The 24,903-nt window shown below is 46.7% G+C and overlaps 1 protein-coding gene across 5 annotated transcripts in view; it reads right to left on the minus strand.

Moving 5' to 3' along the window:
* The window catches only part of CYTH4 (cytohesin 4), a 310,041-nt gene that overhangs the window by 109,732 nt on the left and 175,406 nt on the right, over positions 1-24,903 (minus strand). The gene's annotated exons all lie outside the window — the stretch shown is intronic.

A 24,903-nucleotide genomic window follows, 5' to 3' on the forward strand; every position in this document is an offset into this window, starting at 1 on the left:
CTACGCTTTGTATCACCGCTTTCCAGAATACGCACACAGCTGAAAACCTCTTACGGCAACTGAGGAAGATCATCGCGGAATGCCTTACCCCAATTGGACTCTCCTGTGGATTTGTGGCATCGGACAACGCCAGCAATATTGTGTGTGCATTAAATATGGGCAAATTCCAGCACGTCCCATGTTTTGCACATACCTTGAATTTGGTGGTGCAGAATTTTTTAAAAAACGACAGGGGCGTGCAAGAGATGCTGTCGGTGGCCAGAAAAATTGCGGGACACTTTCGGCGTACAGGCACCACGTACAGAAGACTGGAGCACCACCAAAAACTACTGAACCTGCCCTGCCATCATCTGAAGCAAGAAGTGGTAACGAGGTGGAATTCAACCCTCTATATGCTTCAGAGGTTGGAGGAGCAGCAAAAGGCCATTCAAGCCTATACAATTGAGCACGATATAGGAGATGGAATGCACCTGTCTCAAGTGCAGTGGAGAATGATTTCAACGTTGTGCAAGGTTCTGATGCCCTTTGAACTTGCCACACGTGAAGTCAGTTCAGACACTGCCAGCCTGAGTCAGGTCATTCCCCTCATCAGGCTTTTGCAGAAGAAGCTGGAGGCATTGAAGAAGGAGCTAACACGGAGCGATTCCGCTAGGCATGTGGGACTTGTGGATGCAGCCCTTAATTCGCTTAACAAGGATTCACGGGTGGTCAATCTGTTGAAATCAGAGCACTACATTTTGGCCACCGTGCTCGATCCTAGATTTAAAGCCTACCTTGGATCTCTCTTTCCGGCAGACACAGGTCTGCTGGGGTTGAAAGACCTGCTGGTGACAAAATTGTCAAGTCAAGCGGAACGCGACCTGTCAACATCTCCTCCTTCACATTCTCCCGCAACTGGGGGTGCGAGGAAAAGGCTCAGAATTCCGAGCCCACCCGCTGGCGGTGATGCAGGGCAGTCTGGAGCGACTGCTGATGCTGACATCTGGTCCGGACTGAAGGACCTGACAACGATTACGGACATGTCGTCTACTGTCACTGCATATGATTCTCTCAACATTGATAGAATGGTGGAGGATTATATGAGTGACCGCATCCAAGTAGGCACGTCACACAGTCCGTACTTATACTGGCAGGAAAAAGAGGCAATTTGGAGGCCCTTGCACAAACTGGCTTTATTCTACCTAAGTTGCCCTCCCACAAGTGTGTACTCCGAAAGAGTGTTTAGTGCCGCCGCACACCTTGTCAGCAATCGGCGTACGAGGTTACATCCAGAAAATGTGGAGAAGATGATGTTCATTAAAATGAATTATAATCAATTCCTCCGCGGAGACATTGACCAGCAGCAATTGCCTCCACAAAGTACACAGGGAGCTGAGATGGTGGATTCCAGTGGGGACGAATTGATAATCTGTGAGGAGGGGGATGTACACGGTGATATATCGGAGGGTGAAGATGAGGTGGACATCTTGCCTCTGTAGAGCCAGTTTGTGCAAGGAGAGATTAATTGCTTCTTTTTTGGGGGGGGTCCAAACCAACCCGTCATATCAGTCACAGTCGTGTGGCAGACCCTGTCACTGAAATGATGGGTTGGTTAAAGTGTGCATGTCCTGTTTTGTTTATACAACATAAGGGTGGGTGGGAGGGCCCAAGGATAATTCCATCTTGCACCTCTTTTTTCTTTTCTTTTTCTTTGCATCATGTGCTGATTGGGGAGGGTTTTTTGGAAGGGACATCCTGCGTGACACTGCAGTGCCACTCCTAGATGGGCCCGGTGTTTGTGTCGGCCACTAGGGTCGCTAATCTTACTCACACAGCTACCTCATTGCGCCTCTTTTTTTCTTTGCGTCATGTGCTGTTTGGGGAGGGTTTTTTGGAAGGGACATCCTGCGTGACACTGCAGTGCCACTCCTAGATGTGCCCGGTGTTTGTGTCGGCCACTAGGGTCGCTAATCTTACTCACACAGTCAGCTACCTCATTGCGCCTCTTTTTTTCTTTGCGTCATGTGCTGTTTGGGGAGGGTTTTTTGGAAGGGCCATCCTGCGTGACACTGCAGTGCCACTCCTAGATGGGCCCGGTGTTTGTGTCGGCCACTAGGGTCGCTAATCTTACTCACACAGCTACCTCATTGCGCCTCTTTTTTTCTTTGCGTCATGTGCTGTTTGGGGAGGGTTTTTTGGAAGGGACATCCTGCGTGACACTGCAGTGCCACTCCTAGATGGGCCCGGTGTTTGTGTCGGCCACTAGGGTCGCTTATCTTACTCACACAGCGACCTCGGTGCAAATTTTTGGACTAAAAATAATATTGTGAGGTGTGAGGTATTCAGAATAGACTGAAAATGAGTGTAAATTATGGTTTTTGAGGTTAATAATACTTTGGGATCAAAATGACCCCCAAATTCTATGATTTAAGCTGTTTTTTAGTGTTTTTGGAAAAAAACACCCGAATCCAAAACACACCCGAATCCGACAAAAATAATTCGGTGAGGTTTTGCCAAAACGCGTTCGAACCCAAAACACGGCCGCGGAACCGAACCCAAAACCAAAACACAAAACCCGAAAAATTTCAGGCGCTCATCTCTAGTTTTCAGTTGCTAGATTGTTTAATAATAACATACTGTATGCCCTTGAGACAAACCATGGGAATAACCAGTAGAGAAAGAGCTCCATAGAGCCCATTCTGAGGTCACAGTAAATGAAATTCCAAGGACAGGTGTGATAAATCTTTGCACCTTCTTGCAAAACCTATGTACTTTTCAACAAGGCCATTGGCTGTGATAAATGGCTGCCTTTGGACTGTTGCATTGATAACAATCAGATTTGCTAGATTGGTATTAGACATGTGGCCCTCTAGCTGCTGTACTGCTACACATCCCAGCATGCCCTGCATGGGTTATGCTATTAGGGCATGCTAAAACTGTGTCATGCTGGAATTTGCAGTTCTATAACAGGTGGACTATTTTCGGTAATATACGCCCTATGAAGTATTTTGTTTTGTACTTGTGCTTACAAATAGCAAACTACAGTGGTTGTTAGTTGATCTCAGGGCCGTTTCTAGACAATTTGTCTCTCAGTGCAAACAGTAAAAAAATGTGCGCCCCCTTCCATAGACATATCAAAAATGAAAATCCACTACTGCCCCCAACTCTACCTACAGTATCTTGAGCTTGATTCTGACCCCCCCCCCCCCCCCCCCACCACCACCACAGAGAATTAGTGGTCCTGGCACTTCCGGAAACCACTTAACCGCAGCCTTCAGAACTGTCTCCTCTGAGGCGGCAGCCATTTTGGGAACAACATTTTCAACAGTACTCCATGCGGACAGCCAGACAGCATGGAATACTGTGCAGTCACTGACTGCATGTGCCCCGAACATTGCATTGTCTCGGCAGGCCCTAGAAATGACCCTGGTTGATCTTCACACATGACCTCTGAATACCAGATAAATCCATATTGGAGGTCTATTTACCAAGCTCATCCCTCAGAGAGTTTAGATCTAAAGTCCCTCGTATGAGAGAATATATATGAGAAGTGAAGAAGGTTCAAGGGGAGCATCAGTGCAGCACACCATCTAGATCACATTGTGTGTCCAAGCCACAATTTACTTCTGAGTGAATTCATACAACAGTGTAATAAAATAACAATTCTGTGTTAATTAATATCTTATTATAAATAGGGATGTGCAGTTCGGTTTTCCAGAAATATGAAACCACCCAAATCCTGGTTCGGATTTTATGCCCGAATATCAAGTTTTGGATTGCAAAAATGACATTCTTTTAGCTGACTTTGTCCATTTTTAAGAAATACAAAATCCAATATTCAAATTTTAAATCTGAAATTTTGAACCAAAACACTGGAGGGTGGTTTTGCAAAACCGAAACCGAATCCAAACACGAAAATGGATCCAAAACCGAATCCAAAATCAAAACAAGGGTGGTCAGCACACATCTCTTATTGTAATTATGATCTTTGAATTTTAGGATACTACAGTGCTCTGCAGCGCCATTCAATGGGGTAATCGGTTATAATTAGGTTGTAGGAGGGGTGGGTTAGGGATATGGGTAGGGTTAAAATACTTACCAGGATCCGTCAGTATTCTGGCCGTTGGGATACCGCTGTCGGCTTCCTGACCGTCAGGATTGTGAATGCCGGGATTTTGTACCCAACCCTTTTGAGATCTTCTTGGGGTATATTTACTAAAGTTCGATTTTGGGATAATGTTTATGAATCTAAAAAAATTGACTAAAATCGATTCTATTTGATTTTCTAAATCCCTTCAAAAATCCGTAGTTTACTAATAATAGATTTTGCATTCGATTTTCAAATCAAATTCAATGTTGATCGATTTTTGGAAGGAATTTTGAGTTGAATTTATGAAATACCTTCCCAAATCAAACCTTAAATCCACACTAAAATCCCCATTAAAGTCCCCAGTAAAATTTAATGCAAAATCGATCAGAACTTCCTCATTGCTTCCTATTGGTCCAAATATATCACATGCACCCTAATTAAAGAGGAAGATCTCTTTACACTGCTTTATACATGAAAACCTAACTGATTAAAATGTTGTTTTTTTATTTTTTAAATACTTACAGCTGAAATAGTTGGCAATAAGCTTAGCCCTAATCTCCTTTCTAAAATCATATTTTATAAACAGTATGTATACAGCCAGAAAACATAAAAGGATATAAAATAAAAAAAATAGCTGAGCCACAAAGTATAAACTACTACTTCATCTCACTTTACAGGAAATCCTGTGCAAAACAAGTGTCAACACACAAAAGCCCTAGAATAAAAATGAGGAAGCTGTCTCAGAAAGAGTTGTGTTATGATTTAGTTATTTTATATTTAGATTAAATCAATAAATTATAAAAATAATGTAAAGTAAAGAGGACCACCTATTACAAAGTGAGTGCAATATAAGTCTGTGTATATTTGACAAGTAGTCCATTTTTAATCCTCTCTCTCATAGGCCAAATAAAAGATCTTGGTGGAGCTGTGTACTAAATTTGATGGAGCTGTATGCCTGTCATTTTTGTTGCATCCCTCCCAACTTTCCCAATTTTGGCGGGACAGTCCCATTTTTCTGGGACTGCCCCGCTGTCCCACACGCGGGTCCCAGTGTACCGCGGTGGATGTGGGTGTGGGGTTGGGGGGGGAGCAGTTGGGAGACCCACCTCTCACTCGCTGCTCTGCATACCAGAGCGTCTGTTCTCTGGAAGAGAGGGATATGGGGCATTCCAGTAGCTCACAGAGCGCTGGGCATGCCCCCACAGTGGTGACCAAAAGGATTGTGGCACCCTCCACGAGGCCACGCCCCCTACTCACGAGGCCACGCTGCCTAATTTCAGGCGCGCATCTGTTATCCTCCACCCAACTTTTTAAAGTAGGTAGGTATGTTGTTGGTGGATGTGCTGTTAATGAAAAGTGACAGCAGCACACCGATCTGTACCTACTATACAGGGCCGGCTCTACCATTAGGCAGCTTTAGGCGGCTACCTAGGGGTGCCGGCCTTTGGGGGCCACCATTGAATTAATCTAGCAAAAATGTGAAGGCTGTCTCTGTTTGCAGCCTCCTCCTTTTACACTGCTGTGGCTGCTTCTACAGGTCTAATCATATGTATAATGATGCAATTCACCCCAGCCCACCTGCATCTCCCCTCTGAGAGGTGGTGGTGAGGATTGCAGGTTAGGGGGCGCTAGTCTGAAGCTTTGCCTAGGGTGCATAGAGACCTTGCACCGGCCCTGCTACTACATCTTATTACTTCAGTGTGTGTCTTCTCATTATAAGGGTATTTTCTTTTTATTATCAAAGCTTAGAGAGAGCTAAAGTACCAACCAATCAGCTTCTATCTAACATTTACAGGCTGTGTTTGAAAAATGATAGTTAGGTGCTGATTGGTTAGAACTTTATCTTTCTCCAGTTTGCCTCTCAACAAGCTTTGATAAATTTCCCCTATATCATTCTGCATTCCCTTACTATACAAGTGTGGATATCCATTCAGATGGTCGACAATGTTAAGGTCGACACTCATTAGGTCGACCACTATTTGTCGACATTGAAATGGTCAACATGGAGAAACGATCGACAAGTGCAACTGGTCAACGCATGAAAGGTCGACACATCAAAGGTCGACATGAGTTTTTCATATTTTTTTCTTTTAAGGAACTTTTTCATACTTTACGATCCACGTGGACTACGATTGGGAATGGCAACCTGAAGCTGCGAGGAGATGCGGTGCACTATTTGGGATTATTAGTGCACTATTAGTGCACCGCGTGCCCTCGCATGGCTCGCTTCGCTCGCCATGCTTCGGGAATGGTGCCTTCGCTCCGCTTCGCTCGGCACAAATTACCGTTCCAATCGTAGTCCACGTGGATCGTTAAGTATGAAAAGGTTCCAAAAAAGAAAAAAATTGTGAAAAACTCATGTCGACCTTTTGTCCATGTCGACCTAAGGTGTGTCGACCAATTGGCGTCGGCCTAAGGTGTGTCGACCTTTTTGTTGTCGACCTGGAGTCCGGATACCCCCTCATTATACCAGTGTGTCCTAGTCATTATATTATCATGCATCCCCTCATTATACCAGTGTGTTCCTAGCAGCCATTATATTATCTTGCACCCACTCATTATAACAGTATGTGCAGCGGCGTACACTGGTATTCCACAGGGAATAACATCGGGGTGTAGAGTAGGATATTGATCCGAAGCCCCCACAGGCTAAAAGCTTTAACTGTTCCCAAGATGCTCAGCGCCGCCTCCTCTATAACCCCGCCTCCGTGCACAGGAGCTCAGTTTGTAAGTTGGTGCCTGCAGTGCAGGCAGCTAACAGGCAGGGCTGCTCCAGCAACCCTAAGAAGAGCTATTTTAAAGAAGATAGAAGACTTCAAGGGCTGCAGCAGAGGCACTCTAGTGCTAGATATCATTCTGATATCTCCTGCTGCAGCTCCATCACCTCCCCCAGCGGCGCTGTATACTCCCGCGTCCCTGGTTGCCAGGTACTTACAGCGGAGGCTCCGGTTCTTCACCTAGGGCACACACTAACCGAAGTTCTCTGGGATCGCGTGCCCGGACTCAGGGAGGAGGTAAGAGGGTCCCCCAGACGGGACCAGCTGGAAATCGCGATCCGCCGCGGCCATTAGGAGGCGGGCCGCGCGCGCTGGTGTGGACACTGTGGCAGTACAGGGACCCCACTAGACCACCAGGGCAAGGGCACAGGTCGGATTAGGCTATAATCCAGTTTATTAAGGCCCGCAGCACCCGGTGATGAAGTCCAGCAAGGGGATAATGCTCTGGCCTGTAGCCCCTCCCCCCAGCCCCAGGGCGCCATTTAGAGTAAATGTTCCCACCCTGGAGCTGCATCTCTCTGTCTCTCTCACTCCTTGTCAGCGTTTGGGCGCCATTACACACAACTGCGCTGATTTTGGGACTGCTGGGTGATGCCTCCTCTGTGAAGCCGCCTGCATCATCAGTGCTGTGCATTTACAGGACACTTAAGTATTCTACATGTCGTTTAGACAGTGTTAGCTAAGAACAAGCGCATACTTCAGGGTTACTTAGTACAAGTACCCTGTGACATACTTGCCTACCCTCCCGGAATGACCGGGAGGCTCCCGAAAATCGGGTGGCCCTCCCGGCTCCCCGGAAAGGTGGGCAAGCCTCCCACTTTCCATGCTGCCCCTCCACGACCCTCCTCGGCCGCCCGCAACAGAGAACAAGTGGGCGGTCCGATGACACGATTCGTGGTGAATCGCGTCATCGCAGCTCTGCCCCCTGCTATACAGCGCCTCTTTTCTCGGCACTGCATAGCGGGGGGCGGAGCCATGATGACGCGATCCTGATACCACGCCCCCCCGGACTGTCCACTACCTTGTTGGACACGCACCGGAATGCCCACCCTGCTGCCGGTCACGCCCCCATGCACCTGCAACGCTGCCTCCTCCCGGAGGAGGGGGCAGCAAAGTAGGTAAGTATGCCCTGTGATATTCATCCAGTTTTTACTGTGCATTGATATATCTGTTTATATACATAGCTTTACTCAGTAATAGTATTGCTAGTCCAGTGCAGTTTTATTGTTTGTCATAATTCCTGTATTGTACATGTGACTGTGTGCGTGCGTGCGTGCGTGCGTGCGTGCGCATATAGCTGCTGGGTGATCTCTACGTGTATCTCACTCCTACTGCTATCCCTATATTCTGTAACCTGAGGAGGCTCTGTGCGTCAGGGTTATTAGATAATATAGGTATTTCACAGGATATACGTATTTCTCTGTGTTTTTCAGTCACATTTTACCTCAGAAATCCTCTGTTTGTGCTGTCACACTGCACCTAACTAACACTGCACCCCCCGTTTGTGTTAGGTAGTATATCTGCAGATATTGGGGGTAATTCCAAGTTGATCGCAGCAGGATTTTTGTTAGCAATTGGGCAAAACCATGGCCCTCATTCCGAGTTGTTCGCTCGCAAGCGGATTTTAGCAGATTTGCTCATGCTAAGCCGCCGCCTACTGGGAGTGAATCTTAGCATCTTAAAATTGCGAACGATGTATTCGCAATATTGCGATTACACACCTCGTAGCAGTTTCTGAGTAGCTTCAGACTTACTCGGCATCTGCGATCAGTTCAGTGCTTGTCGTTCCTGGTTTGACGTCACAAACACACCCAGCGTTCGCCCAGACACTCCCCCGTTTCTCCGGCCACTCCTGCGTTTCTTCCGGAAACGGTAGCGTTTTTTCCCACACGCCCATAAAACGGCCTGTTTCCGCCCAGTAACACCCATTTCCTGTCAATCACATTACGATCGCCAGAACGATGAAAAAGCCGTGAGTAAAATTCCTAACTGCATAGCAAATTTACTTGGCGCAGTCGCACTGCAAACATTGCGCATGCGCATTAAGCGGAAAATCGCTGCGATGCGAAGATTTTTACCGAGCGAACAACTCGGAATGAGGGCCCATGTGCACTGCAGGGGAGGCAGATATAACATGTGCAGAGAGAGTTAGATTTGGGTGGTGTGTGTTCAATCTGCAATCTAATTTGCAGTGTAAAAATAAAGCAGCCAGTATTTACCCTGCACAGAAACAAAATAACCCACCCAAATCTTACTCTCTCTACATGTTATATCTGCCTCCCCTGCAGTGCACATGGTTTTGCCCAATTGCTATCAAAAATCCTGCTGCGATCAACTTGGAATTACCCCCATTGTACTGTGTCGCCTGTGGTTTACGCTTTCATATCATGTCAGCTACAGGGGGCGATGGGTCTGGAGCTGATTCCGCCATGCGCGTTTATGATGTCCCAGATGCATTTGAGGATAACATGGCTGCGGAGGGTTCAGGTTTTGGGGGTTCTGTACCCCCCCAGTCAGTTTGTAACAACCAGTGCCAGATTAAGGTCCACATGGGCCTGGAGCTGAAAATTATGAAGGGCCTATTTTGTGCCTTGGCAGGATGTGTGACAAGCGCTGTGGCGGTATGACTAGTCATGTGGGGGGGTGACCAATGTGGTGTGGGTGTGGTTTACATAAGGGCCTGGCTATCTCCATGATGAACATAGCTAGCGCCTACCTTCAACTACTTAATATTGCAGCTATAACAAGAAAATGTTTGTGACCACAATATAATACAAAGAATCGGTGATATGATACATAGAGCATCGCAGTGATCACCATATAATACAAAGTGCATCACACAGACTGCCATGTGACAAAGAGAGCACTGCAGTGAATATCATATAATACAGACCGCATCACAGTGACTGCCACATAAAGAAAATAGTTACAGTGACCAAATTATAATACACAGAGCTTTGCAGTGACTGCCATATAATACACCAATTATTAGAGTGATCTCCATTGCAATGAATGCCATATTATATACAGAACTCCCAAGACCTATTACTCCACCTCCACAGGCACCTTTACTAGCAGGAATCCCCAGTCTCCCCCCAGCTGCAGGGGGTGAAGTGCCTCTGAGTAAAGCGAGGCCTAGGTCTGATCACGTGACTGCACACCCGGAAGCATCAGGCATTCCTGGTCAGCAGCGATGAACAATGGAAAATGTTTAAATACATTTTTTATATACATTGTAACGGGTACGGGACCCAGGGTCGACAGTGTCTAGGTCGACACTCATAGGTCGACACCTATTGGTTGACAGTGGCTAGGTGGAGACTAGAAATAGATCGACACTGCGATTAGGTCGACATGAACAAGAGCGACATGAAAAAAGGTCGACACAAGTTTTTTTATATGTGTTTTTGGTGTCGTTTACTTTGCAAAGTGACCGGGAACCCCAATTAGTGCACCGCGTCCCCTCGCATGGGTCACTTCGCTCATCATGCTTCAGCAAGGTTACCGTTCCCAATCGTAGTCCACGTGGATCGTAAAGTATGAAAAAGGAAAAATGTGAAAAACTCATGTCGACCTTTTTGCATGTTAACCTTTTTCATGTTGACCTATTTCTAGTGTCAACCTATTCACTGTCGACCAATGGGTGTTGACCTAAGTGGTGTCAACCCAGAGCTCGGATACCCATTTTAACATATGTTTTTGACACATTAAATAATTAACAATTAGAAACTGTATATTTTTTGTATGGCAAAATCGAGAATCTACACCCGTAGTTATAGTCATAGCACAGGCACACCCAAATGGTCACAGTACTCGCACCACTTCACCTTTCTTCTTCGCTAATGGTCACAGCATTCGCAAAATCCCTTCCCCGTTGCAACCCCCAATGGTTACAGTATCCACACCACAATCCCTTATGGTCACAGTACCTGCATGCACCCCTCCACCCTGTGCTGCAGGGCCGACGAGATATGTCTGTGAATGTCGTCGTTCACAGACATATTGCTGGTACACACGCGCCGATCAGTAAACGATATATATCAGCTGTTCAACTGAATGGCCGATATATCGTCCAGTGTGTACCCAGTATTTCTGACACGGACCACCTTTACTGACAGATACATACTAACATAGATTCCACTAACTGATAAACACTGACAAACTTACTAACACACACACAGCAGATAAACTTACTGACACAGACCACTTACTGACAGACATTACTTACTGACACACACAGACAGATAACTTACGGACACAGATCACTTACAGACAGACATTATTTACTGACACACACAGATAACTTACTGACACAGGCAGGGCCGGTTCCACGGTTTGCAGCGCCCCGGGCGGGCAATAGGGGCGTGGCTGAAATGTGCGGTGCGCGATGACGTCATCGCTCACAGCACAGTAAAGGTCCTCTCCACGAAGAGAAACTAGACGTCTTGTTCTCTTCACGGCGGGGGACAGCGCCAGCGGGGGGCACAGCACTGACAGCAGCAGCGAATCTTGCCATGGTGCGGCGCCCTCCGGAAGGCGGCACCCCGGGCAAAAGTCCTGCTTGCCCGTGGCAAGATCCGCTACTGGACACAGACCACTTACTGAGAGACATTACTTACTGACACAGACAGATAACTTACTGACACAGGGGACATGATCAACATCTACAAATATATAAGGAGTCAATACACAGAGCTCGGGAGGGACCTGTTTTCTATAAGATCAGCACAGAGGACACGTGGTCACTCGCTTAGGTTAGAGGAGAGGAGTTTCCGCACATTGAGGCGAAAAGGTTTTTTCACAGTAAGGACAATACGTGTTTGGAATTCCCTGCCTGAGAGAGTAGTAATGGCGGACTAAGGTGGTCATTCCGAGTTGTTCGCTCTGTATTTTTTTCTCGCAACGGAGCGATTAGTCGCTAATGCGCATGCGCAATGTCTGCAGTGCGACTGCGCCAAGTAAATTTTCTACGCAGTTAGGTATTTTACTCACGGCATTACGAGGTTTTTTCTTCGTTCTGGTGATCGTAATGTGATTGACAGGAAGTGGGTGTTTCTGGGCGGAAACTGGTCGTTTTATGGGTGTGTGTGAAAAAACGCTACCGTTTCTGGGAAAAACACGGGAGTGGCTGAAGAAACGAGGGGAGTGTCTGGGCGAACGCTGGGTGTGTTTGTGACGTCAAACCAGGAACGACAAGCACTGAACTGATCGCAGTTGCCGATTAAGTCTGGAGCTACTCAGAAACTGCTAAGAAGTGTCTATTCGCAATTCTGCTAATCTTTCGTTCGCAATTTTACTATGCTAAGATTCACTCCCAGTAGGCGGCTTAGCATGTGCAAAGCTGCTAAAAGCAGCTTGCGAGCGAACAACTCGGAATGAGGGCCCAAGTCTATACTTTTAAGAATGAGTTAGATAAATTCCTAATGGATAAGGATATACAGGGTTATGGTGGTAGGTCACGCACTAAAATAAAATGTAAAAAATAATAAGAATTAAAAAAAAATCCTAAAAATAATACAGCGTAGGAGCCCCCAAATGGGTTGAACTCGATGGACAAATTGTCTTATTTCAATCTCAAAAACTATGTAACTTACTGATTTACAGTGCCGTAACTAGATATTTTAGTGCTGTGTGCAATGAACATCATCGGCGCCACCCCCCCCTTCCCCCCCAAATACAAAATAGGGCCAGTGCGCCAAAAATATAGAGGCGTGGCTTCATGGGGAAGGGGTGTGTCCACAGAGCACCATTTTACACATTGCGTCAGGCAGAGCTCCCTTTTACACATTAGGCAGGCAGAGTCCTCTTTTTTTTACACATTAGGCAGGCTGAGTCCCTCTTTTTAAACATCAGGCAGAGAGTACCACTTTCTTTACACATTACACAGGACAGTCCCCCTTTTTTACACATTACAGGAGCAGAATCCCCCTATTTTTTTTTTACACATTACGCAGGACAGTCCCCCCTTTTTTACACATAAGGAAGACCGAGTCCCCCTTTTTACACATTATGCAGGCAGTCCCACTTTTTACACATTTTGCAGGCAGTCCCCCTTTCTACACATTATGCATGCAGTCCCTCTTTTTACACATAAGGCAGACTGAGTCCCCCTTATTACACATTATGCAGGCAGTCCCTCTTTTTACACATAAGGCAGACTGAGACCCCCCCCTTTTTTTTTTATTTACCCATTACGCAGCAGAGTCCCCTTTTTTACACATTAGGCAGGATGAGATAGGTAGGAGATAGGCTGAGTCTGCAGTAAGTAGTGAGAAAGCGGCTGTATGGGTGGGGTGTGTGATGCCAGATGGTGCACCCTCAGTGCATCTGCGCTGTGGGCAAAGCACCAATGGCATACACCTAGTTACGGCCCTGCTGACAGACATTACTTACTGACACACAGACAGATAATTTACGGACACAGACCACTTACTGACAGACATTACTTACCGACACACACAGACAACTTACTGACACAGACCGCTTACTGACGGACATTACTTACCGCCACACATAGACAACTTACTGACACAGACCACTTACTGACAGACATTATTTACCGACACAGACAACTTACTGACACAGACCGCTTACTGACAGACATTACTTACAGACACACACACAACTTACTGACACAGACCACTTACCGACACACACACAACTTACTGACACTGACCGCTTACTGACAGACATTACTTACCGACACACACACAACTTACTGACACAGACCACTTTCTGACAGACATTACTTATCAACACACACACACACACACACACACACACACACACACACACAGACCACTTACTGCCAGACATTACTTACCGACACACACACACAGACCACTTACTGACAGACATTACTTACCGACACACACACACAGACCACTTACCAACAGACACACAGACAACATACTGACACAGATGCTTACTGACAAACATTACTTACCGACACACACACTAACACAGACAACATACTGACACAGACCACTTACCGACAGACATTACTTAGCAACACACATACACAACATACTGACACAGACCACTTACCGACAGACATTACTTAGCAACACACATACACAACATACTGACACAGACCACTTACCGACAGACATTACATACTGACACACACAGACAACTTACTGACAGACTTTACTTATCGACACACACACTACTTACTGACACAGACCACTTACTGACAGACATTACTTACTCACACACACAGACAGACAACTTACTTACACAGACCACTTACTGAAATATGGGGAGAGGGAGATCCTGATGTGTTCTGCGACTCGCCAGGTGTTGCACGTCTGCTCCAAAATACACGACCATGCTTTTCACACAGATAGTGGCCTACTCCCCCAGGACAGGTCTTTCCCCTTTTTCATTGTGCATCACACACTTCAGACCAGCCAGAGAACGATGCTTGCATTGATCTATGAGGATGAAGCTTGAGACTGGTCCAGGGGCGGAGCTTCAGAAAGTCCAGGGGCGGAGCTTTGGAAGGTCCGGGTACGGAGCTTCAGTTGAAAAAAGCTTCTGACTGGTCCGGGGGGAGGAGCTTCTGCGGGTCCTGGGGCGGAGCTTAGACAGGCCTGGGGGCAGGGCTTCTGTTGTAATGAGGACTTCACTTTGACTGGTCTGGGGGCGGAGCTTAGGCGGGATTGGGGGCGGAGCTTCGGGTGGCGCCGTGAAGCAGACTGAGCAGAGTATGAGAAAGGCAATGGGCCGCCGGGTGTAGACAGTTCGGCAAGCGGGTGCTACAGTACAGTTGGGCATCTGGGGGGTGAGTGCGGTTGCTGCGCTGGTGGTGACAGGATTTTTTTTTTCCTGTCAACACTGGCTGCACTGCATTGGATCCTGTGGGCCTATTTTCAGTGGGGGGCCTGGAGCTGCAGCTCCATCCGCCCCATTGTTAATCCGGCCCTGGTAACAACGGGGGCACATCAGGACCCGCCTTGGGCTGCCTTTTCTAATTTACTGACTACGCTGGTAACTAGACTCGCGCCCCTTATGGGACCTCCTGTGCCTTATCAGCCTTATATGGTCCCTGCGGTTAATCCGCCCTCTGTCCACTCAGTTAAAGCAATTGAATAACTCTTTGGATAAACGTATTCCTGACCCTCACTCGCCTAAGACTAAACCTAAGAAGTCCTCTAAGCAGGTTGTTACTTCCTCTCAATCCACGCATGTTCTGGATACTTCTTCCGATGAAGATGGCGTGTATACTGACCCCACAGACTCTGATCATGACGTTTCTGATGGGGAATCTGTTTCACAGGTGGATGTTCCTGATCTTTTAGAGTCTATCAGACTCATTCTTCAGATTGATGATGATTCTGAGCCTGCTACTACATCTAAGAAACCGGACAGGTTCAAACGTCAGAAGGTTACTAAATTGGTTTTACCTCATTCTGACCACTTGGTTGACATACGTCAGGAATCCTGGGAGAACCCAGGAAAGAAATTTACCCCGCACAAGAAGATGCTAGCCCGCTATCCCCTTGCGGCAGAATTGAGTAAAAATTGGCAAACGCCACCGTCAGTGGATTCGCAAATCGCTCGGCTGGTGGTGTCATCTGCTCTGCCTGTCACTACCATCACTTCTCTCAAGGAGCCGACGGATAAGCGTGTGGAGGGATGCTTAAAAGCTATCTATACCCTTGCAGAGGCTGCACATAGGCCCACCATTGCGGCTACTTGAGCCGCAGAAGCTATTGAGGCATGGGCTCAGGAAATAGAGGCTGAGCTTCCGTCCAATTTTTCTGAACATGCCAGACGATGTCTCTCTTATATTGTCACGGCATCTCATTACATTAAAGAAGCAGCTTCAGATGCAGGTGTTCTGGCGGCCACGGCTGCTATGACATCCATTTTGGCTCGCCATATTCTCTCTGGTTGCGGTCCTGGTTGGTGGACTTGGACTCTAAGAAAACCCTGGAGGTGCTCCCGTTTAAAGGAAACATCCTCTTTGGTGAGGATCTCAACAAGATTGTCGCTGACTTGGTGTCTGCTAAGACTGCATGTCTTCCTAGTACTACTCCTTCGGCCCAGAAGGCTAAGAGTACTTCCTTTCGCTCCCTTCGCCCTCCGGGTAAAGCAAAGGGTGAGGCGTACCCGAAACAGTCTCGCACTTCCAAAACCACCAAGGCCAAGCCTAAATGTGCCTGGGCTGCCCATCAGCCGGCTTCCAAATCTGACAAGCCTGCGGGATGACAAGGCGGGCCTCCCCCTGGGGGATCCCAGAGTGGGAGGCCGACTTCTACAGTTCACCCAGGGATGGTTGAAGACCACTTCAGATGCTCGGGTGCGGGAAGTCATCACTCACGGATACGCTATATCTTTAATTACACGTCCCCCTCCTCGCTGTTGCCTGACGAACATCCCCTCAGCTCAGGTGAAGGCAACAACTCTCCGTTTAGTAGTACAATCCCTCCTGGACACCGGAGTGGTAGTACCGGTGCCTATGGCACAGGGGGGCACGGGGTACTATTCAACGCTGTTCCTAGTCCCCAAACCAAATGGTTCCTCCCGGCCCATTCTCAACCTCAAATCTTTGAACAAGTTTGTGAGGGTCTCCAAGTTTCGTATGGAGACCCTTCCCTCTATTGTCCTGGCTTTGGAACCAGGGGACTATATGGTATCCCTGGATATACAGGATGCTTACCTGCATATCCCTATTGCCATGTCACATCAGCAATACCTGCGGTTTGCTATTGGCAATCTCCATTACCAATTCTGGGCCTTACCGTTTGGTTTGACCATGGCTCCACAAATTTTAACCAAGGTCATGGCAGTTATGACGGCTTCACTCTGCCGTCAGGGCATCTGGATCCTGCCATATTTGGACGATCTGCTGATCCTGGCCAAGTCCCCAGAAGTTCTTCTCTGTCATTTGGATCTGACGGTCCAGTTTCTGCAAGCCCACGGGTGGCTCATCAACTGGAAGAAATCATCCCTGGTCCCTGCCCAGAGCATGGTGCATCTGGGAGCGTTGTTGGACACGCACAAGCAGAGGTTGTTTTTGTCACAGGAGAAAGTCCTGAAACTTCAGGACAAGATACGTTGCTTCTTCTCTAGTCCGCGTGTGTCGATACACTCAGCGATGCAAGTACTAGGCCTCATGGTGTCGGCTTCCGACATGGTGGCGTATGCTCAATTTCATTCCCGCCCCATGCAGAAACTGATTCTTGCCAAGTGGGTCGGCCTGCCTCACAGGATCAGGTCTCAAATGATCTCCTTGTCTCCGGAGGTCCGTCTGTCACTGACCTGGTGGCTGTAAGACCATCAATTGAGCAAAGGGTCGTCCCTTCTGGATCTTCAACTGGGCCCTTCTGACGACGGATGCCAGTCTGAGGGGTTGGGGCGCAGTGTTGGAGCAACACTCTCTTCAGGGTCGGTGGACCAGGGAGGAGTCTCTCCTCCCGATAAACATTCTGGAATTGCAGGCAGTTTTCAATGCTCTGAAACTGGCCCGGCATCTGGTACTGAACAGGCCTGTTCAAGTACAGTCAGACAATGCCACCACGGTGGTGTACATAAATCATCAAGGTGGCACTCGAAGCCACATGGCAATGTTGGAAGTGTCAAAGATTCTTCAATGGGCGGAACGCCATCTGCCAGCCATATCGGCAACGTTCATTCCGGGGGTCCTCAACTGGGAAGCGGACTTCCACAGTCGTCAGGTCGTACACGCCGGAGAGTGAAGCCTTCATCCAGAAGTATTTCAACTCCTAGTGGACAGGTGGGGCCTACCAGATGTAGACCTGATGGCGTCACAATCACAAGGTTCCGGTCTTCGGAGGAAGAACAAGGGATTCTCAAGCGGCATCCGTGGACGCATTGGCAATTCTATAGAACTTTCGGCAGCTGTACGTGTTCCCTCCAGTGTCACTCCTGCCCAGAGTAGTGAAGAAGTTCAAACAAGAAGGAGGAATCCTTCTTCTAATAGCTCCAGCGTGGCCCAGACGGCATTGGTTCTCAGACCTACAGGGTCTCTCGCTAGAGCGTCCTCTTCTGCTTCCACAATGACAATGACGGGTTTCAGATTTGGGCGCCTTATCCTGTCGGTCTCCCTTTCTGTTTTTTCACCGTGACCGGGCGTTTCTTCGGACACGCCCTGGTTATCTACCTAAGGTGGTGTCTTCTTTCCACCTTAACCAAGAGATTGTAGTTCCTGCCTTTATCTCTCCTGACTTGTCATCCAAAGAGCGGTCTTTGGACGTGGTATGGGCGCTCCGTATCTATGTGAAGAGGAGAGTTGCCATTCGGAAGTAGGATTCTTTGTGTTTTTTGGTTTTCACAAACGTGGCTGGCCTGCGAATAAGCAGACCCTGGCCAGATGGATTAGAATGGTGATTGCACATGCTTATGTTCAGGCTGGCCTTCCAGCTCCTGCGACCATCAAAGCCCATTCTACTCAGTCTGTTGGACCTTCTTGGGCGGCCCGCCGTGGTGCGACCTTTGAACAATTGTGCAAGGCGGCTACGTGGTCCTCAGTGAACACGTTCATAAGGTCCTATGCCTTTGATAATTCCGCCTCCGAGGATGCTTCCTTTGGACGCCGGGTTCTTGTGCCCGCTACAGTGCATCCCCTCCCATAAGGAACTGCTTTAGGACAACCCCGATGTTATTCCCTGTGGAATACCAGTGTACCACGCTGCAGAAAAAGAGATTTATGGTAAGAACTTACCCTTGTTAAATCTCTTTCTGCGAGGTACACTGGATTCCACAGGGCGCCCACCCTGACGCATTTAGCTTCTTTCGGTTGGTATGGCATTAGCCGCTGATACCTTCTCATGTCGTGAGAATGTGGTGTAGGTGGCTACTAACGGCTGACGTCTCTTTTACCTGCTACTGCATTGGACTGGTTAATGAAACTGATTTCCTGTGCACGGAGGCGGAGTTATAGAGGAGGTGGAGCTGAGCATCTTGGGAACAGTCAAAGCTTTTAGCCTGTTGATGCCTCGGATCAAGATCCTACTCTACACCCCGATGTCATTCCCTGTGGAATCCAGTGTACCTCGCAGAAAGAGATTTAACAAGGGTAAGTTCTTACCATAAATCTCCTTATTATCCTGCATCCCCTCATTACATCAGTATGTGACTAGTCATCAGGGGTGTATCTAGGGATCCGAGCGCCCCTGGCAAAGTAAGGGGCTGGCGCCCCCTACACACATTTGAAATAAGGTGTGAGTATTGGAAATGGGGCATGGTCTTGTGGGGGAAGGGCGTGGACACAATAGTACTTCCAATTCAAATTATGCCACACAGTAGTGTCCCTTATTCACATTACACCACACAGTAGTGTCTCATATTCACGTTACACCATCCCTCCTCCCTAACCCTAACCCACCTTTCCCACAGCCTGACCCTGACCCCCCCATAGCCTCTTCAGTGGTGCCTAACCCACCCTTCCTAATCTCCCTCCCTGCAGCCTAACCTTAACCCTCCCACCCTCGCAGCCTAACCCTAACCCTTCCTCGCGGCTTGCCAGTGGAGATTTTGGCACCAACTCGATCCGGATTTTGGCATTCTGCATCGCTAGCTATGTTGGGATGCCAGCATCAGCATTCCGAGCAGTTTCAGGATGCTGGCGTCAGCCGGCATCTTGACTGCATCCTGAATGAAATGCTAATGAGATGCTGTGAGATGAGCCTCAAATGGACCCAGTCATTAACCAAACACCATTAGTTGGATGGTAGAAGGGCTTCCTGTTAGAAAAAACATCAGGGTGCCATCACTCCCAAGATAAAATTATCAATTATACAATTAACTGATATACATTTCCTTGAACCTTGCCTTGAAATAGGTAAGATTTGTATTTTCTTTATTACACTCAACAAGTTAAAGTTTTCGCTTACTCACTACTTACTTACATCTAACATGCATGAAAATCGTGTAGTTTTCCAAGTACAGTCCCTTCTCCCAAACACTGCCACTTTTTTATTATCGTCAACAACAAATAGATCTATAGCACTGTGCTATATAACAATTGCTTTGTACCTGGTGAGAGTCTGTTACTGGCGGCGCGGCGCCGGTGTCCATCAGCACCGCATACCGCACTGCACTAGTGATCAGACTAATGTCCGGCAGCACCGCACTTGTAATCAGACTCAAAATAAACTACAGCAAGGGCTGCTTGGAGCTGTAATTTATTTTGAGTCTGATTACAAGTGCGGTGCTGCTGGACACTGGCGCCGCTCCAGCAGTAACAGACTCTCGCAAGGTACAGTCTGACAGTACTACTTTTCTACCCTTTGGCCGCGGGTGGCACCGCCAGGCGGCACCCCCTCCTTGCCTGGCGCCCCTGGCGAGTGCAATCCTGGCCAATGGGTAGATACACCCCTGCTAGACATTATATTATCCTGCATATCCTCATTACATCAGTGTGTGCCTAGTCATTATATCAGTATATGCTTAGTTATTATATTATCCTGCATCCCCTAATTATACCAGTGTGTTCCTAGTCATCTAGGGGTAGACTATTCCACCTAGGGTAATCCTACACAGTGCGTCCAAGATGGCTCTCTCACCTGGTAACTTGTGAGGGTGGAATATACAACCCTTGGAAGTTATTACCCAAAATGCCTACACCAATCCTGCATTATGCTTACTGTGTGCTCAAGGTTTTCTTGTATGTCTGTGTGGCTTGTCTATTGCTGGAGAAAGAGCGATATTGGCGCCTGATGGAGAAAAAGCGCTATCTAAATAAAATTATTATTATTATTATTATTATTATTATTATTTTTCTTATAATATTATCCTGCATTCCCTTATTACATCAGTATGTGCCTAGTCATTATATTATCCTGCATCCCCTCATTCTACCAGTGTGTTCCTAGTCATTTTATTATCCAGCATCCCCTCATTACATCAGTATGTACATAGTCATTATATCATCCTGCATCTTCTCATTACATTATTATGTGCCTAGTCCCTGCTGCCTCTCTCTGTCCCTATGTCCCTGCTGTCCCTTTCTGTCCCTGCTGCCCCTCTCCATCCCTGCATCCCTGCTGCCTCTCTCTGTCCCTACATCCATGCTGTCCCTCACTCTGTCCCTACGTGCTGCTCCTCTCTGTCCCTATGTCCCTGCTGCCCCTCTCTCTGTCCCTATGTCCATGCAGCTCCTCTCTCTGTCCCTATGTCCCTGCTGCCCCCTCTCTGTCCCTTTATCCCTGCTGCCTCTTTCTGTCCCTACATCCCTGCTGCTACTATCTGTCCTTACGTCCCTGCTGCCTCTCTGTCCCTATGTCCCTGCTGCCTCTTTCTGTCTTGAAGTTCCGGCTGCCTCTCTCTGTCCCTACGTCCCTGCTACCTCTCTCTGTCCCTATGTCTTTGCTGGCACTCTCTCTGTCGCTACGCCCTTGCTGGCTCTCTGACCCTGCTGGGTTTCTCTCTGTCCCTATGTCTTTGTCAGCATTTTCTCTATGTGTCCCTGCTGTTACTTTCAGTGTCCCTTCCGCCACTCTCTGGGGTATATTCAATTAGCAGTGATAACGGACTTTTCACGTGAAAAGTCCGGTTTTCGGGTGAAAAAACTGACTTTTCACGTGAAACGCAATTACAGGCTATTCAATTATCCTGGAAAATTTATCGGTGATCATTTTTTCACTAATTTCACTTCACCTTCTCTGAAGCAGGTGAAAAGTTGGGAAAAGTCACTATTCTAAGGTAAAAATGTTTGGATATGGTACAGAACTCCTGGGACACCCCCCTTAATGACTAATTAGGCACGTTGAAGTTTTTAATTATTTTTAATTGGCCAATAATGACGTCATTTTTGGGGTGAAAAAGTAAAAAGTCATGGAAATTGGGGTTCAAGGTATGGGACAGGTATATTGGGGTGCTTTATGAGTGGGACAGGTGTTTTTTAGGCTTGCAGATGGGAGTAATCGGTCTGTTTCCACTTTTTTTTAAAGTACCCTAAAATGACCCAAATATATACTTATACCCATTTTCATGTACCCCAAATTTAATGAGAGCATTTATTTTGCTGAAAAAAAATTGCTTTCTATAATTTTTTTGCATTTTTTAAAAAAATGCATATAACAGCCATTTCACACAATTTAAGTCCCCAAAAACGCTCTAATGTGATCTCTAACACATTTCTCTTCTGTTTTCCTATGTTAGTTAAGCATTTTTTGGGGTACAGGCTGATTTTCCAATTTTCACCTGCACTTTTCACGGCAAGAATTTTCACGTGAAACCTGGTCGGAATTGAATAGGTCGAAAAACGGAGCGTTTTCGCGGCAATTTTCGGCCGATTGCCGCAAAAAATTTTCGGGCGCAAAATTGCAGCGAATTTGCGGATAATTGAATATCCCCCTCTGTCTCTATGTCCCTGCTGCCCATCTCTTTCTGTAGACCTGAGTTGGGGAGCCCCTTAAAAATTTTTCTATGGGGCACATAAAGTTCTAGTTACGCCCCTGGTCCAAACCTTGCTGATTTGGGCCTGCTGTTAGCATCTTTGTGCTGGGGTGCACACTGCCAGCAACCTTACAGAGGCACTGTGTGGCTTTTCTAGCCCTACCGCCACCTTCCCTCTTCTCCTCATCTGCTGCTGGAGTCCTCTGTTGGTGGGTCCTATCTGACTTGCGGTTAATGATGTCAGATGGAGCTTGATCTGAACTGTGGTGTGCTGGCATCGCAAAGCCCCGGACTACAGCAATGAATGAGCATTAGTCTTTGAAGCTCTAGCAATTATTACTGCTGATGACTCTAATTCATGATACTGTAGATCTGAAACTCTCACTTGTCAATGTTTCAGCAGATTTACTGCAATAATAATTTATAAAGTGAAGCTAATAGCAAAATAATGGTGATCCAATGGAGCATACACCAGCAGTCCATATATTGTATAACTGTAACACAAGCTCAATAAACTGACTATTTCTTAAAGGGTAAAAAGGTGTAAAGAGCACTTTAAGAAATCTATACGGCTTTTTCTAGCTTCAAAAGGTGTCCACCAACGATAACATTGATAACATTGCTATCACTGATGTTAATGTCCTCAAATGCTGCAAGATTTCCATTACAAGGATAAGTCGAGTTAACAGGTATTGAAATACCAGTTCTGTTATCGACGTCCTGAGATTGGTAGTTAAAATTATTTAAAATTGCTTGTACTTTTTTTTGCTTAGGTCTTTCATATATTTGTTTTTTTTTATTTACTGGTGCAACTGGACGCCCAAATCTAGTATTGTAGTTCCAGTGCACATACACAGGCTGGTTTATGCTGGTTCATAATATCAATTCTTTTAATAGGACAGCACCGTGTGTTTATCCCCTTCCCCAGGCTAAAATGTGCCAGCCAGTCCCTGGCAGCATGGTTGCTCTGGAGGCACCAATCTCCGGCTTGTGGAATGCATTGACGAGCCTTGCGCCTCCTTAGGAACATTGTAATAAATTATTTCTGGGTTGTAAATCTTCCGAGAACCACCAACTGCTGAGAAAACTGGAATTGTAGAATACAGACCAATCCTGCTTCACTAGCCAGGACTAAGGTCAATCCTCAATGCACTAGGGCACAGAGTGAAGTTCTGCCATCCTGCAGGTAGCAGCATTGTTCTAAACATATAGACTTCCAATCCACACTGTACAGTAGGAGAAATTGCCTAATACGATTACGTATACTCTCCCTGGGGAGATGTATCAAACATTGAAGAGAAAGTGGAGAGAGATAAAGTACAGTACCAACCAATCAGCTTCTAGCTGCCATGTTACAGGTTGTATTTGAAATTGCAGTGTAAACATAAAGCAGCCAGTATTTACTCTGCACATAAACACTATAACCCACCCAAATCTAACTATCTGCACATGTTATATCTGCACCCCCTGCAGTGCACATGGGTGGTCATTCCGAGTTGTTCGCTCGCTGCTGTTTTTAGCAGAATTGCGATCAGGCTAAAAACCGGCAATTCTACGCATGCGTATGGGCCGCAGGGAGCACGCGCAAAGAACTTTCACACAAAACTATGCAATTTTACACAGGGCTGTGCAACGCTTTTCAGTCACTCTGCTGATCGGTGAGTGATTGACAGGAAGTGTCAGACAAAAATGCAGGAGTGGCTGGGGAAACGGCTGAGTGGCTGGCCAAACGCAGGGCGTGTTTGTGACGTCAAACCAGGAACCAAACAGTCTGCAGTGATCGCAATCTAGGAGTAGGTCTGGAGCTACTCAGAAACTGCAGGGAAATATTTAATAGCAGAATTGCTAACCTTTTGTTAGCAATTCTGCTAAGCTAAGATACACTCCCAGAGGACGGCGGCCTAGCATTTGCAATGCTGCTAAAAGCAGCTAGCGAGCGAACAACTCGGAATGAGGGCCTTGGTTTTGCCCAACTGCTAACATATTATCTGCTGCGATCAACTCTGAATTAGGCCCGGGGGAAATATGTAATAGGGTGTGAGACTCAGAAATAGAGATTTTGGTAAACTTCTCCTGTTTTTTAAAAGTGTCAATTATTTACATGGCAAAACCAGGTTGATTTTGCCATGTAAATGATCGCCACTTTAAAAAAACAGGAGAATTTTACCAAAATCACTCACTTTCTGATTCTCACACCCTATTACATTTCACCCTGGGTCTTGAAATTATGACATTTAATTGAGTGCTGAATGTTAGACCATTGCCAGTTAGCATAATTGTTCTCACTCCCTGGCCAGTTGTCACACCAATATGACTACAGATATGTAGTGAGCACAGGGAAAATACATGTCTATTACAGCACACTGGTGAAGACTTCTGGCTGCTTTATCAGTAAAAGAAGCATACTAGCCAGCACATATCCCTGCTAATTAGCATTACTACTGTTTTCTTGCAGATAAAATATGAAGAATGTTACACTCTACTATCGCACCCTATGGCTAACACATCCAGGCCAAAATCCGTCATTTATCGGAATAAATAGACGTCAGTGTATTGTTTTCTGAATGAGATATTCATGCAAATGACTGCAAATTTCATGAAAGAACTACCACCCAATTGGACTGACCCCATAGAATCTAGCACAGGCATTGCAAAGTAGGGAAACAAACAATACAGTATGCAGGTACT

The sequence above is a fragment of the Pseudophryne corroboree genome, chromosome 9 (assembly GCF_028390025.1).
Source record: "Pseudophryne corroboree isolate aPseCor3 chromosome 9, aPseCor3.hap2, whole genome shotgun sequence".
Lineage (NCBI taxonomy): Eukaryota > Metazoa > Chordata > Amphibia > Anura > Myobatrachidae > Pseudophryne > Pseudophryne corroboree.